At 51.1% G+C, this 17862-nt stretch overlaps 1 protein-coding gene across 2 annotated transcripts in view; it reads left to right on the plus strand.

The window, feature by feature from the left end:
• The window catches only part of UBTD1 (ubiquitin domain containing 1), a 51140-nt gene that overhangs the window by 19648 nt on the left and 13630 nt on the right, over positions 1-17862 (plus strand). The gene's annotated exons all lie outside the window — the stretch shown is intronic.

A 17862-nucleotide genomic window follows, 5' to 3' on the forward strand; every position in this document is an offset into this window, starting at 1 on the left:
GTGGGTCTGACTCCCACGGCCGTCTCCTAACTGCGGTGATGTATCTGCCTCCCCCGGAGGAAGAAAAGTTGCCACAGGGCCAACATCCCCTCAGCCCACAAAAACTTTTAAGTTCACATTTCTACCAGTTGCCCGTTGGAACTAATAACTGCCCAGATAAGGAACCCTCATGGTATCCTTCTTAGAGCTGTGCTTTCTTTCTTTTATTTTCTCTATACTCCAAACAATCAGAGGCCTTCAGATGGCAGGGGTCATCATATTTCTCTTTGCTGTGGACTCCCCCTGTACCAGCTTTCCATTTTACAGATGGGAAAGTGCCTCCTAGTCTTAAGAACTTCATTTGACGTTATCCTGACAAAGGACCTCCAGAACTTGAAATCGTAGTGTAATCTCTTCACAGGCGTCTGGTACCCTTCCGACTGAGTCATGTTGCCATTCTGTTCTGAGTGTGCTAGAAATATGCTCCCGAGGTTGCCTCTTCCATACATTCCGTATTGACTTGGAACACGTCTGCTCTTCGAGGTCAGCCCTTCGAGGTCAGCCCTCTGTGACCTTTTCTTATCTGTGACTGTTGAATGTCAATGAGAGAGAGCTGGAACTAAATCTCTGGGGACTGGGATATATAGGAAGTTTGAAAGAGTGTCTTCAGTATCATAATTACATCTTAGGTTTGGGAAAATATGTCGTTTCTAAAATGTAAACTATCAAAGGTAGAGTTTGGCAAAAAATCTTGCCTGATGTTACAGTAATTCCCAAGTGGGGCATGATACAGTTGTGTGTGTGTGTGTGTGTGTGTGTGTGTGTGTGTGTATGTGAAGTCTGTATTTATCAAAAGAGGTGTGTGCTTAAAAAGGCTGGGAAACACGGTTTCCCAGTAGGAGACTGTATTATCCTATGGCCCTACAGGTATTTTCTGGAGGGGCCTGCGAATGCCTTACACTGTATGGGGGCATCTTGCCTGCTTTCTCTCAGCTGGACCAAATTCTCTTGGGGCTCTGGGTGGCCTACCTGATGGCTTTGTTATGTGCCAAATGAAGGTGATATCTAGGGTATCTAGATACCCCATCCTGGAGTTCAAAGCTAATCTGAAGCATATACCTTTGTAAAGCTAAGGTATGCATTGTTTTGTGTGTGCCTGGCTCCGGCTTGGTCCTGGGTATGCAACTGAACAAAACAGGTATGGTCCTACCCTCATAGAACCCATGGAGAAGTGGAGAGATAGCTTATACCCAAATCATCCAAATGCATACTACAAAGGAGAGAAGAGGGTGCTAGGAGAGAATCATGGGCTAGGGGAGTGGATTATTTGGGGGTGGAGGGTCAAAATCACTTCCTTGACAGATACCTAAGCTGACACCTGAAGGCTGAGACTGAGGGAGCCATGTTTGTCTCACGTGGCTCCACTCCTGGCCAGGGCTACTCGCTGGCCTGTGAGACACCTTTTGGATGAATGAGAAAAAGATGCCTTTTCTGTCCCTAGTCTTCCTACTAGAGCCCACTGCTGATGCCTGAACATGAGCTAGGTTTCAGCCTCTGCTGGCCCCAGGTCCTGGCCCTTATGTGCTGATACAACCCAAAGTGGGGTGAGGGTGGGGAGAGTTACCCAAGCCAGATAGAAGGAACTGCACAGGTGAAGGCCCTTGGACAGCAAAGGGCTTGATGCCTTCCAAGAAGGGGAAGAAGCAAGTCACCACCTCAGCTTTTCTCCCCACATAAGGAGGTATTTTCCCCCATGGCTAATTCATTTCAATGTATGACAAAAACCACTGCAATGATGTAAAGTAATTAGCCTCCAACTAATAAAAATAAATGGAAGGAAAAAAAAAAAAGGAGGTATTTTCCCTTTCAAGGAGGAAGGAGAGAGGCTGTGTCAGGGGCATTGTCCAGAGCTGTGAGGCTGTCCAATAAGCCTTTGGAGTCTGGCTTCCATGGGGCCATAGTTAGTGAGTGTCTGCTCTGACCTTCTTCCCACAACAGATGTCCCTTCCACAGGGTCCTGGGCAGAGAGAAGGACCCATAGGAGGGTGTTACGGGGAAGCCAGGACAGAGACCAAAGTCTGGGGCCTGTGCCTGCCAGCTTCCATTCAGCCCCCCCAGGCTAAGTACAGGCTTTGTGCCAAGTTCTTCGCTAATCATGCCAGTTTGGAATGTCATGATCCTTTGACCCTTTTCTTGTCTTCCCTGGGGCACACCACCTTTCATTCCACAAGTAGGGATAATGGACTCAAATGTGAATGATGGCTGGTGCAGGGAGGCTCTGCTCCATGGAGGGCTCTGCTTGCCCTGGGGAAGGTGGCAGGGAGAGCTGGAGGAAGTGGCATTTGAGTCAGTCCCAGGTGCATTAATGCACGTGTGTCCATGCATGTGCATGCTCAGTTGTGTTCGACTCTTTGCAACCCCATGGTCTGTAGCCCTCTAGTTCCTCTGGCCATTTTCTTCTCCAGGATATCTTCCCCCACCCAGGGATTGAACCCAGGTCTCCTGTGTCTCCTGCATTGGCAGGTGGGGTCCTTTACCACTGCCCCACCTGGGAAGCCCTCAGCACTGATGCCATGGACCATTAATTTATGGAGGGGCTGAACTCTAAGCTCTTGGAGAAAGAGATAATATGAAGTACTGAATGTTGACACCTGGTTCATGTAGGTTCTCAGTCTGGCTTAGAGATTCATTTGGAGATTCAGTGTCTCTCCAGGAAGACTGTCCAAATTCAAACCCAGGTTTTCTGTCTCTTTGCCCAAGGCCTGCCATTGTGCCAGCTGCCTAGTGACAGAACAACTAAGGGATATTTGAGGAACTTGAAATCATGCCCTGGGGAACTGGGAGTGCTTAGCAAGAAAACACAAAGGCATAAGGAGATCAGGAAGATGGTCTTTAAATCCTCTAAGAACTGTTGTCAAGTGACATTACCTTTTGCTGAGCCCTTCCAATGTGCTGGCTGCTGTGCTAGGGGCTTCATATATATAATCTCATTTAATCTTCACAGTAATCCAAAGAGAAGAATCTTAGTATCTGTATTTGATAAGGGAGGGACCTGGGCTTAGATTAAATGACCCACCCAAGATCATCTCTCTGGGATTTGGGATGGGTCTCTGGTTGTGCATAGTTCTGATTCTGCATAGATTTTAACCACCACACAGTGCTGCCTAGAGATTCTGTCATGTGGTTTCAGAAACTGGAGCTGGCACTTGTGGGTAGGAGTTCCAGGAAGGTAGTTTTCTGTTCCCTATAAGGTGATTTCTCTTCCTAAAGGAGAACAGCCTGAAATTAGACTGGGCGGCCTTCTGAGAGCCGAGCTTCTATTGCAAAAGACCTCCCAGGATCTCCAGCTCCACTGGGATCTGGTTTCACAAAAGCTGAAGCTCTCCTGCCCTAGCCTGGTAGGGGCTTTTTCTGAGCTGAGCAGTGAGGGCCACCTGCAGCCAACATGAGCAGCAGTACCCAGACTTCCTGAGTCCCAGCCTGGACTCTGGGTTCTGGTCTCTCTTCTCCCTGAAGCCTCAGTTACAGGGCTGAGTTCTGGTTTCTTCCAACAAGAGCTGGGCAGGAGCGTGTACCTGACCCCTTTGGAATGGGCCACACAACCACCTGGCCAGGTCTTCGGACCCTGGCACTTGTTTAGGCTGCAGGGCAGGGCAGATTGTTCGGGTACACGTGTTCCGGGCTCCTTGGGGTTACAGATGTTTACATGGATGCACTGATTGTCCTTTGACTCTAGCTTTGCCTCACTGACTTCTGGTGGCCATGTGGCTAATCCTAGGATGCAGAAGGGTGTGCTGTGGCTCTCAAGCCCCTGCCACATGTCATTGAGTGAGTTGATATCTCCGGGAGCCCTTTTGTAAACTCCAGGAGGCTGCAGGAACAGGGGCCAACCAGTTGGAATTTCAAGGCATGGATGAGATTGTGTTTTCAACTCCAGAGCATTACGGCCAGAAATTAGAGTTGGGAAAGCACTAAAGGTGATATTATCTAGCTACCCACCCAGTGGGGAGTTGCTTCACTCAGCAGCCCTGCCAGGCAGTCGGCCAGGCTTCCCTTCAACAGGGCTAAAACTTTGGGTGGCTCTAAAGCGGGGAAGTCCTTCACCTGGGCGTGGCCCTCTGCAGAGAGTGCATTGCCTTGTTGCCCCTCACCGTGGCCTTGTTGGGAGTGCTCAGTGAGCTTGGGTGATCCTGGGTGGGCCTCCTTTGTGTCTCCCACCCCCTGGTTCTGCATGGGCAAGTCTGCTTCCCTCTGGTGAAGTTTTCCTGTTACCTCTCCTGGGATGGGAGTCCGGGGTGAGCGTTGGTGACCTGTCTTACAACATGGCGAGGATCAAAGATAAGGCATGGGCCTTGCCCAGATGATTCCACACATGTGACCAGGCCAGAGACACAATCCCTGAGATGCTCAGTCTTGTCCTTTGCCGCTCAGCCATAGTCTGCCTCCTCCCTGATCTCCGGCGTGTTTTATGGGCAAGATTCAGAAAGCCCTTTCCAAACAGCAAGGACAAACCTTTTAGCTTCTTTCTTTCAAGTACACCTGGCTGGATGGACACGTCGGAGCCACGTGGTACCAGGAACAGGACATAGCAGTGGGAGGAGGGATCTGGAGGGGGGCCAGGTGTGATAGCTGAGTGTCTCAGAGAAGAGCTTCTGTGTCAGAGGCTGGGGCCACCCTGGTAACTCCCTCCTGTTTCTCCTTTAGAGGTCTTTCACCTCTCTGCCTCCTTTTTCTTCCTGCTTTTCTTTTTCTCTTCTTGTAAGGCAGCCTTGAGCTGTTCTGCTTTCCAGCTCTTTAGTGTCTTCTTTTCTGTCCACCTGGAGATTCCTGAGCTTAAGATATAGTGTCCTTGACACATCATATTTCTTTATAACTTCTTCCCCTTGAGGGCTCGGCAGCCATACCTGCCACTTCAGAGCAACTCCTGGACCTGGGAGCTTTAATGTTGAGCCTCTACCAGAGAGTCTGGATGCCTGGCTGCCAACCTACCTGGAGTATTTAATTGCCCTGCAGGTGACATCTTATTCCACAGGGACATTTCACGACAGTGCCATAATTCTGAAGGACAGGGCAAGTGGTTGGAATCTGATGTGTTGTGGCAGGTCAGCAAGAGGACTCAGAGAGCAATGGAAGGAAACCAGTCATTTGTGGAGTACCTTCACATGTCAGGAACAGAGCGGGCTTCTCTTTCCAGCAGGCCTGTGAAGTGGCACCTTTATCTCTGCTTTACAGTTTCGAGAACTCAAGCTTGCTGAGGATCACACAGCCAATTCATGAGTGGGGTCAGAGTGTGACTCCTCTTTTGCCAATGCCAGAGCCCGGGCTCCTTCCTTCCCCTGGTCTGTGCTCCCTCTCCTCAGGGCCTCTGTCTTCACTGTTCCCTACCAGCACTGAGCCCAGCCCCTGGCATGAGCACGAATCATCATGGTGCTTAGAGAAGGTGGGCTCGGGCTGTCAGACAGGGACCTGCTGAGCCGGTAGACCTGGGACGATTGGGCAGATGTCTGAGGCTCCCTTGGGCTGGAGGAAGGCAGCACTGTCCCCTGTCCTTGGGCCTTCTGTGTGGGTGTGACTTGGTGGGCACCAGGTTCACAGTTGAGAGCATCCAGAAGTGGATGCTGGGGCTAACAGAGACCCTGCATTCTGGCAGGACCTTTGATCTCGGCTGGCTCCCCAGGCTGACAGAGACCAGCTTCCTGGTACCACTGTGGGAGGTGGTATTGGGGAGGTTATGCCACCTTCTTCCCCATTTCTCTTGTTCTCCCCACCTTCTGCCCCATGACAGACTGCAGGCCGAGTGTGAGGAGACCATCAAGGGGCTGGAATAAATGTTGGTGTGCGTATGGTTTTGCATCCCCTAGTGCTTTCTCCAGGGAGAGTCGGGGCTTCAGGCTTGTTTTTCTTGTCATTTCCATTGCCTTTGAGGCTGCGTTTCTCTGCTTTCACCACAGTGTTCGTCACCCCTGTTCGTGCCTCCTTATGATTTCCTCATGGAGCATTTGCTTTGACTTGTACACCCTTTTCACCTTACCTCCTCCCCTGATGCTCATTGATCTTAGGGGCTGGGCTGGGGGGCAGCACTCACCCTTTCCCAGCAGGAAATGAGGAAGGTGTAGACGATGATGAAGACTTAGGTCCCCCCGGTGCTCGGCTCACCCTGTGAAGGCAAGTGTATTTATTCATGTAGCACTCCCCTGCTGTATGAAAGTGGCCTAATGATAAAAAGGCTTGAAGAGTGAAGTTTATTTTTCTGTCTCTTACAGTGGCCCTGATTCTCCCTGATGTGAACAGGCCACATGAGAGGGCGCCTCTGCTGCTGTGTCATTCTGGGATCCAGTTCCTTTAGAGGTGTTGCTTTATCACGGGACACCATTGTCCACGTGGTTGAAGCTTGGATTCCAACCAGGGCAAGGGAAAAGAGGAGGTGGAGGAGGCAAACCTTCTGCCCTTAGACCCAGGTCCTCTAGAGCTCACATCCCTACAGCTCACATTCCGTGGTCGCCCTGACTGCAAGGGAGGCTGGGAAATGTAGTCCAGCTGGACTGCCCCTTGCCAAGAAGGAAGGGAGAATGGATTTGGGTAGACAGCTGCCAGCCTCACTGCAGACAATGGAGAGTATTTTCATTTGCATGTGCTAATAAGAAGAACTTTCCCTGCCTGTAATGTGCCAGATCTCTTTGATAACTTGCACACATGCCTTCCTCCTTGGCAAACACCTGTGCCCCAGACTCAGTGCTGCACAAACTGGGTGAACCAGAAGTCGAGGAAGGCAATTCCTGCCTTTTAGCAACTCGGTGTCATCTGGAGAGGGCACGTGTGGAGGCCAGTCTGTAAGTGCCAACACAGAGGTTCTCTTGTTTTTGTGTGCAAGGCGCTGCAGATACAAAGCTAAAGGACTCTGCATGGCCTCCATATGCTTGCAGTCGTGTGGACTAGATGGAAGTGAAGTGTTGGGATCAGGGCTGGCTTGGGGAATGAGGAGGGCTTCTCAGAAGGGGTGATGTTGGAGCCAGGCACAGGAGGGTTCAGTTTCAGCTGAAGGAAAGGGAGGGGAGGAGGAGGGGATCTTCAAGAGTGAAATCTGAGAGAGAAGGCATGCAGACTTGGAAACCCAGGCAGGGTGACCGGCCTGGGGGTGGTGTGAGCATAGTGGGGAGACGGAGAGTCCAGATGTCCACATGGCTCACTCCTCACTCCATTTTGGCCTCTGCACCTGCTCCTTGTACCTGCCTTCCCTGGCCACCCTTTCTACAGTTGTGCCCCTACTCCTGACTTTATTCTTCTGCTTTATTTTGAGCGTAACACATGTAAATGCCTGGCACATCTCTACTGACCTGTGCGTCGTCTGTCTTTCCCACTAAAATGTAAGCCCCATGAGAGCAAGGATTTTGTTTTGTTCAGTCCCTGGAAAATAGCAGGTACTAAGATGTTTGTTGAATGAATAAATGAATGAACAGAAATGTGTGTTGAAGATCACATTCCTGAGACACCTTGATTTCCATGCTGAAGAGTTTGGCTTTTATTTTGGAGGTGGTGAGAAGCAAAGGAAAGCTTTTGAGCAGGGGAATGACACAGCCACTGGAGAGAAGGTTACTGGCAGCAGGAAGAAGGGTTGGAGCAAGGAGGGAGTGCCCCTTCCCTGGTCCTGCCCCAGCTCCACAGTAATATACCCTTCAGCCTGTGCTCCATTGGTGCAGCCTGGAAACCTTGCCCTGGGCGCAGTCATTTTTGTTCAGGGCCGAGCAGAAACTCAGTCTCTGGCAAGTCTTCATTCCTAGCAGCGGAACGGATGTGAGCTGACCTCTACTTTTCTTTTATGAAGGCCAAAGAGGGTCTAATAAGCACTCTTGTGCACTTCACTGGTAGAAGTGAAAATTGATGCAGTCTTTCAGGAAAGCAATTTGGCAAAAGGTAACCAAGTACCTTAGAGATATCCCTACATTTAACCTAGAAATTCCACAAGGACTTTTTATCATAGGAAAGTAAGCCAAAGTATGTGCAAAGCTCTATGTATGAAGACTTTCGTGCCAATGTGAAAAATAAGAAATTATCTGTATGTGTGACTTAAGTACCTCTGAAATCCACCCCTCATCTCCATCTCACCAAGACTCTGCCTGTCACAGAACAGACCCTCCATACAGCTGGAGCCCAGGCCTTTGTTTTCTCTCATGAGCTAATGCAGCGGCCTTCTTCCCCTCAAACCCACCCTATGCGTGGATTCCAAGATGCATGTCCTTCTCCAGCATCTCTTTTGGGTTCTTCTAGCTCTTGATGATAATGTCTACACTGGCCTTAGACCTTCCATAGCCTGTCCTCACCTCTGCTGTGCCTTGCATGTCACCTCCTACCTTGCATGTCCTCTCTGGCAGCACTGCTTGTGCTTCCCCAAACCCTGCTCACCTCCAGAGCCTTGCTCCCCTTGCTTCCTCTGCCTGGCTCACTTCCGCAAACCCTGCTGACTCATCCTAGGACTTGGACTGGACTTCAGGACCTTTCATTGACTGAGCGAGACCCCATCTCCTGTGTTCCCATGATCCTGTGTGATCACAGTCCTTGCATTTGTGTTTACATTGGTGTCTGCTATCTCCTTACGTTTCTGTCTCCCTTACCAGCTCTGACCTTGAGAGCCTGTCTCGTTGACTTTATGTCTCTGCTCCCCAGCATGGGGTCTGGTACATAGGAGAAGCTCAAAACATTTTCTTGAATGAGTGAATGAATGAATGAGTGGAGAATGATGTAAGTTTTTTGTTATGAAGAAATACATCCTGTACAGTGCTAAACATGTAGCAGATACCCCATAAATATTTATTGAATGATTCTTTGTGAAACAAAAACAATGGGATTTTTGGGAAGTGTCTCATTAATTCTGGATTTCCTTTATTTCCTGAGTTGATCCACAGGGTGGACCCCTGGGCATCTGCCTTTTTATAGAGCTTCCACAGGTGAATCTGGTTAGCAGCAGGGGCTGCAAATCACTGGCTTTGTAGCTTAAAATAAAAACAGGACCAAGGACGTATCGATGGTGTGAGTTTGGGTTGTACATGCTATGTGTTCCCTGCGATACATGTATGCACTCACTGAGAGAAGTGGAGAAACAATTCCACACTGTGTTATTGCCAGTTATTGTTGGGTGTCAGGATCTGGGTGACTTTAATTTTTTTTTTTTTATGTTTTATTGTGTACTTTTTCTTTATGTAGCATATGTCACTTTTATTTAAAGTCATTTACTTTTTAAAATTTTTATATTTTTTTTGTTTGGTTGCTTCAGGTGAGGGATCTTCTGCAGCAGCACGTGGGCTCCTCTCTAGTGGTGGTGTGTGGGCTCAGTAGTGACTGCACAGGCTTAGTTGCCCTGCGGCCTGTGAGATCCCAGTCCCGCAACCAGGGATTGAACTTGTGTCCCCTGCATTGGAAGCGGGATTTTTAACCACTGGACCCCCCTCCCCAGGGAAGTTCTGCATATGTCACCTTTTAAACAACATAAAGAATGAGAAGAAGGGCAGTTAGACAAAGGAGTCCTGGTCATGCTTGCCATGGCAGGTCCGGGGTCCGTCCTGGCCTGCAGCATTCCCTGGCCTCCTGGGACCAATTCTGACTCTGGCTCTAGAACCCGACGCTTTAACCCTTTCTGAACACCCACCCCGGGGACCTTGGAAACTGCTGTAGACACTCCCTCGGTCTGGAGCAGGCTGCCTTGTCATTCCAGGTCTCCAGGTTGAGGAATGTGGTGGGATTTGGGGGTAAGAATTTGCCACCACAACGTAGTCTCCAAATAGGTTCAGAACAGAAAAGCTGAGCTGGACTGGGCCAGAGGTGAGGCCATTGACCTGGGGACCAAGGCCAGTAGGGACATTGTGATACTGAGGGCTGGGTTGAGAGCTACCTGATAAGTGGGAGGCAGGGAGGGGCAGCCAGGTGGGACTCTGAGGCCTAGGAAGATGAGACAGTTGGGGAGCAGGTAGCAGGGGACCGACTGGGTCGAGGAAAGCAGCCAACTGGAGGGAGTACCCTGAACCAAGAAGCTCTTGATTTGTAGTCTCTTGACTCTGGAGCTAACCTGGCTGCTGGGGTTGTCTGTGGCGGTGGGGGTGGTGAGGGGTGGTCTTTGCTTGTTTGTTATCTAATGCCATCTTCCTCCCAGAGCCTTTTTGAGTCTTTTCCCTGTATGTCCTCCATCACGGTGAGCTCTTTCTTTCCTTTAAAGCCCTGATGGTCCTGTCCATGCCTCTTACGGCCTTGATCACTCTCTTATCTTTGTGCTCTTGTTTCTGGGCATGTCGCGTGCCCTCCTAAGGGACAGATGAAGTCTCATGCATCTTTACAGTCCACGCAAGCCATGGCCAGGTCCAGGGAAGGTGGAGCAGTGCCTCGAACCTGCTTTCCTCTTTGGAAAGGTCAAGGCCAGGCTGCAGCAGGGAGGGCTCTGCTCCTGGCCTTGTGGCTGGCCTCCTGCCTGGTGCTTCCCTGGGTCACCGCGGTGACAGGATGCTCACCCACAAGCAAATAGCATCCCCCGCACAGGGCTGCCGGCCTCAGCAGTTCTTGGCCCCAGCTGAGTTGAAACTGAGAGGATGCCTGTTCCAGCACCCGAGAGCCCAGCTCACAGAGCTCTCTCTCTGCCCCTGTAGTGACTGTGCTGAAAACAGATACCTCCCGCTGCCCTGGGTTTGCTGCCTACCCCCCCCCCCCCCACCACCACAGCCTGTCGGCATGATCCATGGCAGGGGGGAGGCTTGGGGCAAAACAGGTGGTCTCCTAGCACCCAGCTGCCAGCTGCATCCTGTATGCCAGGGAGCCTTCCCACGGCCCTGCTTTCTTCTGGGTTTTAGCTCCCCTGGGAGCCTGCCTTTCTCCTTTGCCCTGGAGGGTGGTGGGTGGGGGTGGATGGAGGCGGGGAAGGGGATGAGGAGGCTGTTCCTGGCCAGCCTCGGGATAGCGGAGCACACCTGAGGGGATGAGATCTGACCTGTCCCCTCAAGTCTGGGTCAGCTCTTGCTTGGCACAGATCTGCAGTCCTTGTCAGACTGGTCTCAGGCAGGGCAGGTGCTGTGGGCCATGGCCCAGGCCAGAGATAGGCCAGGCCCTGCAGCCTTCTCCTCTGGGAAACCCTGCAGGCAGGGCCGGCCACAGCCCTCCTGGTCACCCAGCTGGTGACCTTAGGCCTTCACCTAAGACCAAGGCCTGACGGTGGCTCCACTGGGAAGTCGGGTGTTTCCTGCCTTTGGGCAGATCCTCTCTGTTGTCCCCTCTCTCTCTCACCCTCATCTCCTCCCAGAAGACCTGAGCTCTATCCCACCATATGATCCTTCTCTCAGCCTTTATTGAGCTCCTGTTGTATGTCAGGCACTGGCCTGGGCCCTGGAGCTCTTGAGATGGGTAAGGCCCAGCCCCACCCTGATAGTTTGTAGTGCAGCTCCTATGAAGTGGTGTAAGGCTTTATCGATACAGGGCAGCGAGAAAGAATCTTTCCTTAGAGGTGCCTTGTGGGCAGAAGATGCCCTAAGTCTTCACTGAGCTGTTACTGCCTTTCCCCATAAGGCTTATAAAGTCTTCTACCAAACCACACTTAAAAGCTTAAAACACGTAGATACACAACAGGAACCTTGTTTTTTTAAAAGTCAATGAATATACAAATATATATTCTAGAAAGTTAAAGGCCCATCACCACATCCCACTGGTGGAAAAATTGGTGTGTATCCCCCAGATATGTTTTGCCTGCCCATGCTAGTACTATCTTTATAAACTTGGGCTTATTTGAAGGCACCTGTTTTCTTGGGAAGCACACAGCCTCCGAGGACCACCACCTACCCCTAGCAGTTATTCCAGCTCTAGACCTTTACCCAGAAAAGGTGTGACCTTTACCAGAAAAATGGTGTCAAGCTCACCGTCTTCCTTGATTCCCGCCCCCCTACACACACACCAGTTTGCACTAATTTGCATAGAAGTCAGGGCTTCCCTGGTGGCTCAGTCAATAAAGAATCCGCCTGCAATGCAGGAGACCTGGGTTCGATCCCTGGGTTGCGAAGATCCTCTGGAGGAGGACATGGCAACCCACTCTAGTGTTCTTGCCTGGAGAATCCCCATGGACAGAGAAGCCTGGCAGGCTATGGTCCATGGGGTTGCAAAGACTCAGACACTGAGCGGCTAAGCACAGCACAGCCCAACATCTAAAACTCTGTGTTGAAAGTCTTTGATTGGCTAGAATTTCCTCCTAGCCTCCCCTCCCGCCTTGTGCCCCAGGCTCCTCTTCCCTTGACTAGACCTGTGTGAGCAGTGGAGAAGTCCCATCTGGATCTAGAGGTGGGGCCTGTGGGTTTTTCCGCCCATTCTTCCTGCCTCTGACCATGTCTCTTACCTCTTCTGTTCCTCACCCATCTCTTGACCTCAAATAACTGAGTCACAAAAGCATCACAACCTTCTAGAATTGACCAAAGCATCTTTTCTGGGCTGGAATTCTATCAACTCCATGAGCCACTCATTTACATATGCAGATCAGAAGCTGTAATTGACAGATGTCTTAGCATTTCCATTAGAAAAAATATAGTCTAAATGTAGTTGGAGAGAAATTCTTTGGAGGCTTGTGGGGGAGGGTAATAAGAGGTCTCTGTCAAAGTTGGGGGTTGCGCCACAGTCCCCCATTGGTGGCATGGCTGTGTAGAACTGGAACCAGTTAGCCGGGGGTGGGCACTAGAAATGAAGAAACCAGGAGATGACAACTAGAGTTTGATTTAGAAACAACCCTTGCTTACCACACTGCAGCTGGTGTTCAGATATTTCTGTAGTCCTGACCTTGTCCAAAAGGGTGAAGAGCAGTGTTGAGTGGGAGGACAGTGGGCCCGGGAGAGGGCACCCATCGGGGCGTGGGTGGACTCATCAGACTTCAACCCGTCTTGCTGCCCAGCAGTCACTATTCCTGCATGACTCCAGGCCTTTGTTGCTTCTGTACCTTCCCCCTGGAATGCCTCCTCCATCACCCACTTTATTTTTTTATTTTTATTTTTTTAAGTACAACAGAATCAAATTTTTATTATTGCTTTCTTTTTTTTTTTTCCATTTATTTTTATTAGTTGGAGGCTAATTACATCATTACAGTAGTTTTTGTTATACATTGAAATGAATTAGCCATGGATTTACATGTATTCCCCATCCCAGTCCCCCCTCCCGCCTCCCTCTCCACCCGATCCCTCTGGGTCTTCCCAGTGCACCAGGCCCTAGCACTTGTCTCATGTACCCAACCTGGGCTGGTGATCTGTTTCACCCTAGATAATATAGATGTTGCAATGCTGTTCTCTTGAAACATCCCACCCTCGCCTTCTCCCAGAGTCCACAAGTCTGTTCTATACATGAGTCTCTTTTTCTGTTTTGCATATAGGGTTATCATTACCATATTTCTAAAGTCCATATATATGTGTTAGTATACTGTAATGGTCTTTATCTTTCTGGCTTACTTCGCTCTGTATAATGGGCTCCAGTTTCATCCATCTCATTAGAACTGATTCAAATGAATTCTTTTTAATGGCTGAGTAATATTCCATGGCATCACCCACTTTAAAGCCAAGTTCACAGCACTGTGGCTCCTCCATGGAGACTCTCGGATGTGCCCATTCCCTCCTTTGCTTCCCCATCGCCTTCTGAATCTGTGGTACTTCTGGCTTGTCTGGTGGTGTAGTCATCCCTTCATTTGTTCACTCATTCCTTCATTCAGCTAATACTGAGGACCTATACTGTGTGAGGTGCCAGGTGCCTCTGTGAAGGAGAGACGAGGGCCCTGCCTATGAGTGGCTGGTGTTCTGATGGGAGACAGACGGAGAAGTAAACTCACCACCAGAGAACTGGGATCGCACCACTTAGGAGAGGAGAGACGGGGGCGGGGGCGGGGGTTGGGGGAAGCCCACCCTAGTTAGGGCAGCAGGGAAAGCCTCTCCAAGGAGGTGCTGTTTAAACCTTAAGGTCATGAAAATATCATCTTCACAATCTCCGGCCCCCCAGTGTCAGGTCGGATCTTGAGCACGATGGGTGTGCAGAATCGTGTTGAAATGAACCTAGGCCACGACCCTTTTGTCTGGGCCTCAGTGGCCTGGGGGTCTGGGAGCCAGTAACCGTTGCCCTCTCCCTCTAGCCCCACCTCCAGCTGTCACTTGACCAGGAAGAATTGGGTTACTTTGGGGGTGGGGTGGCAGGGTCCTGTGAACTTGGGTGAGGGCCAGCCGGGCTGCTCCCAGGCCAGGCTCTTCGCATCAGGGGCTGGAGAGAAAGCGAGCATGAATGAGCAGGGGCTGACAAGCTCCAGACAGCCTGGAGGTTCTCCGTGTGGCCAGTTCTCTTGTATCTGGATCTTCCTTCAGGGACGGTTCACAACCACCACCACCAGCACCGTTACCACTGCTATAACCCCAGAGGGAAACTGAGGCCCAGAGCTTGGAAGCTTCCTCTTTTCCTGGCAGCAGCAGAGCTTAAAGGGGGTCTGTCTATTCAGGGAGAAGAGATGGAAAGTCTGAAATGCAAGGGTGAGGGTGAGACTTGCCCCCATCCTGACCTCCCAGCCCACTGGGGCCTGCTTATTTCCAGCGTCCTTGTTACAGGGTCAGAGATGGAAGCGGCTAGTGTGTGAAAATGTTCTAACCCGGCTCCTGCCCACCCCTTTGACAGATGCATAAACAAGGTCTGGATGTCAGGGTGTGGGCTCCGATATACACTGTCCACACACCTCTCTCTGCCCTAGTATGGGGCAATTTGCCTTATGTGGGAGTCAGGATTTCTTTGAACAAAATTTGCGTGGATCAGTTATTTATCATGCATTTGTTAATGTTTCTTTAAATGTGTTGCAGAGTAACACACTACAAGAGTTTCCTAAATTATGTATTCAAGTGTTTTCAAAATAAGGAATGTGAACATACTGTGTCCCCAAACGAGGAAGGATCAGTGTGCATCATTAGTGTGATTCAGCCCTGACCAGGAGACCAGCCCTGACCAGTAGAAGCTCCCGTCCTGCTCCCCGGGGTTGCACACTGCCTGGCACTGGTGGTGGGCCATGTGCGAGACTGAGCCATTTCCACTTTCGCGGGGGTCCCATGGGTGTTTGAGAGTCTGTCTGTTCTGCCAGTCTTGCCGCATTTTGTGCACTGACTCTTGTAGCTCTTGTGTGCGTGCGTGCACGATTGCACGTGTGGTTTGCTTTGCAGTGTTGGGTGGGAGCCATGAGTTTTTGGAGGGCCAGGCTCTTGCTTAAGTCTTTGTGCCCCTTGCAAGCCCCGTACAGGTCTGTCCACAAGTGGATTGTGTTGAGTCTTAGAAGTCCCGCTGCCTCATTTTCTAGATGGGAGCCTGCAGGGAGATGACCTGCCCCAGGCCACAGCGGCTGAACCAACCAGGTGGTCTTGGGGCCAAGGTGTGCAGCCTTCAGAGCCGAGTCAGGAGCTGCTCTGCAGGTGAAGGGGGTCCTGTCCCCAAGAGGCCCCATGGGCAGTGAGGATAGGGACTGGAGCCTGGGATTCCTGGGGGCTGTCGGGAGGGGTGAGCATGCGGTGTGTTATATCCGTGTTCTCCCCGACGCGTCCCCATCAGCTCCACTTTACCTGCCTCCCACAGGAAGTGAGCTTCTCTGAAAATCATTCACTCTTTTCTCTGAAGTGAGGGTTTTGCCGCTTAGAGAAGAGCTGCCCTGGAGCTGGTCGAGGCGCCCTCTGCTTGTTTAACTTGGGGGCCTGCCCTTGCGGCCTGGCCAAGGGCGGGCTGTGCTGTGTGGGAGGACGGGCCCTGCCTCTCCTGCACTCCACACAGGCGCCAGGCCCACCCCTGGAGGCCCTCAGCCCCTGGGAGCTCCCTGCCCCGGGCCCACCGCCTCCTCAGGCGTTGCCAAAACAAACAGCCGGAGGTGCCTGGGTGCCCAGAGGCCCTTCCACACAGCCACCGCAGCAGCACCCTGGAGGCCACCACAGTCAGCACCTTCATCCATTTCCGTCCCCTCTCCTCCTGAAGGGCCGGGGCCTTCCAGCTGGAACCTTCTCCGAGGAAGGGGAGGGGCTGGGGGAACTTCCCGGGTTGGGCCCCTGCCTTTGACTCTGGCAATCTGGATCCCATTACCCTCCTGAGAGGGGTGAGGAGGCCTTGCTTTTTTAAAAAAAAAAATTGTTTTTCTTTTTTTTACTTTTTATTTCACAGGAACTTCAAATAACTCAGCTTAGCTGTACACAGAATAGGGCTCAGTAATAAATGTTTGTGGATGAAAGCGAAATTAGACCCACGGAGGTTCGTTCATCGATTTGGCTCAGAAATGCTTTCTGAGCATCTGTTGGAGTAGCTCCCATGATGAACTTTCACAACCTACCAAGCCCTCAACACTCAGGAGAAGGTCGAACCTTCTGGGGGTTTCAGAGTTGGCCTGCCACCTAGTTGTGTGACCTTTGGATTAGGTGACTTAGTACATATAAAGGTTTAGAACAGTGTCTGACACATGATAAGAAGTTAGTACATGTGAACCATGATTTTTAATCTCCTGGTATTTACCATAGTTCTCATAGTAATGCCCTAAGGGTAGCTGTTATTATCCCCATTTTCCAGATGAGGAAACTGAGGTTCTTCAAGGATGAATAACATGCCCAAGTCAAGCATGTAAGTGGCAGAGCCAGGGTTCCATCTCAGACCTGGAGTCTGAGGCTTTTGGCAATCCGACTGAGCTGCTTAGCCGGCTCCGGGCTGGGCATTCAGATGCCAACACTAACGAGACCAGGTGCTGCCTTGAAGAGTTCTCAGCCTGGCATGGAGGCCAACACACACATGGTCATCAATGACTGAATTTCCGGAGGCACCACATGCATTAGAGTCAAGCCAGGCGGAGTGGGAGGCAGGGCAGGGCTGGCAGCGATGCCGCAGAGCACACGGGACTGGTCAGTGGTGCCACCAGCTGGGCCTTCCCTCCTGGGCTGGAGGCAGAGCGGCTTCTGTGCTTGTCAGCTATGCGTGTCAGAGGAGAGAGGGGGTCATCTCCCCTACCCACTCCCAGCCCCAGCCAGGGCCTCCTCACAGCCCTGGGGAAATGGCATGCAGGCAGAACAGGACAGGGTCTGGGACAGGCACTGGGCTGAAAGTGAAGGGATCTAAAACCACTCACTGGATTCCTACCACTGTTCCAGAGTCCCTGAACCTCAGTGTTCTCATCTGTAAGATGGGAGTAGTAATACTTGCCACGCAAGGTGGTTGTAAGGATTAATTGAAATGATGTTTTAAAAAAACTATTTATAAAAAAAAAAAGCTCTTTATAACCTTAAATTAAGTACTTAACATAACTAACAATAATCACTGCCATTTTTTTAGCCCCTCACACAACACTGGATTACACACAGTGCCTGCTTAATCCTTATACTAGCTCTTTAAGGTGGGCATCATGGCTCCCATGTCATGGCTGTGGAAACAGGTCCGGAGGCTCAACTGCCTGGGCTCACACAAGTCACCTCTCTATATTCCAGACCTTCTGAGCTCTCTCCCCTTCCCAGCCCTGCCCCTTGCTAGTACCGAACCAGCCACGGGAGGGTGTGGCTGTCAGGGGGCCAAGCCAAGCGAGACACTCTTGCCAGGCCAGCCACTCAGGCCTGGCAGCTGGCGGTGGGCAGGGCTAGAGGGACGGGCTTTACCTGCCCACGGCCCCCGGTTGTGGTGGGAGCAGCAGGCTCTTGTCCCTGCCCGTCTGGCGAGTGAGTTTTGTCGGCCTGTGAGTCACACAGCATTGATGAGTCAGGTTTTTCCCTCCTTCTTGCCCAGAGCAGCTGGGGAGAGGGTGGGGGGTTTTGTTAGGAAACAGGACTTCCCTCCCTCTGCTCTCCCACTGTCCCCCAGTGCCTTGGGGCTACACGTTTTCTATCCAAAAGTCTGTGGCTCAGCCTGAGT

This window comes from Odocoileus virginianus, chromosome 7 (genome assembly GCF_023699985.2).
Source record: "Odocoileus virginianus isolate 20LAN1187 ecotype Illinois chromosome 7, Ovbor_1.2, whole genome shotgun sequence".
In the NCBI taxonomy this organism is placed as follows: Eukaryota; Metazoa; Chordata; class Mammalia; order Artiodactyla; family Cervidae; genus Odocoileus; species Odocoileus virginianus.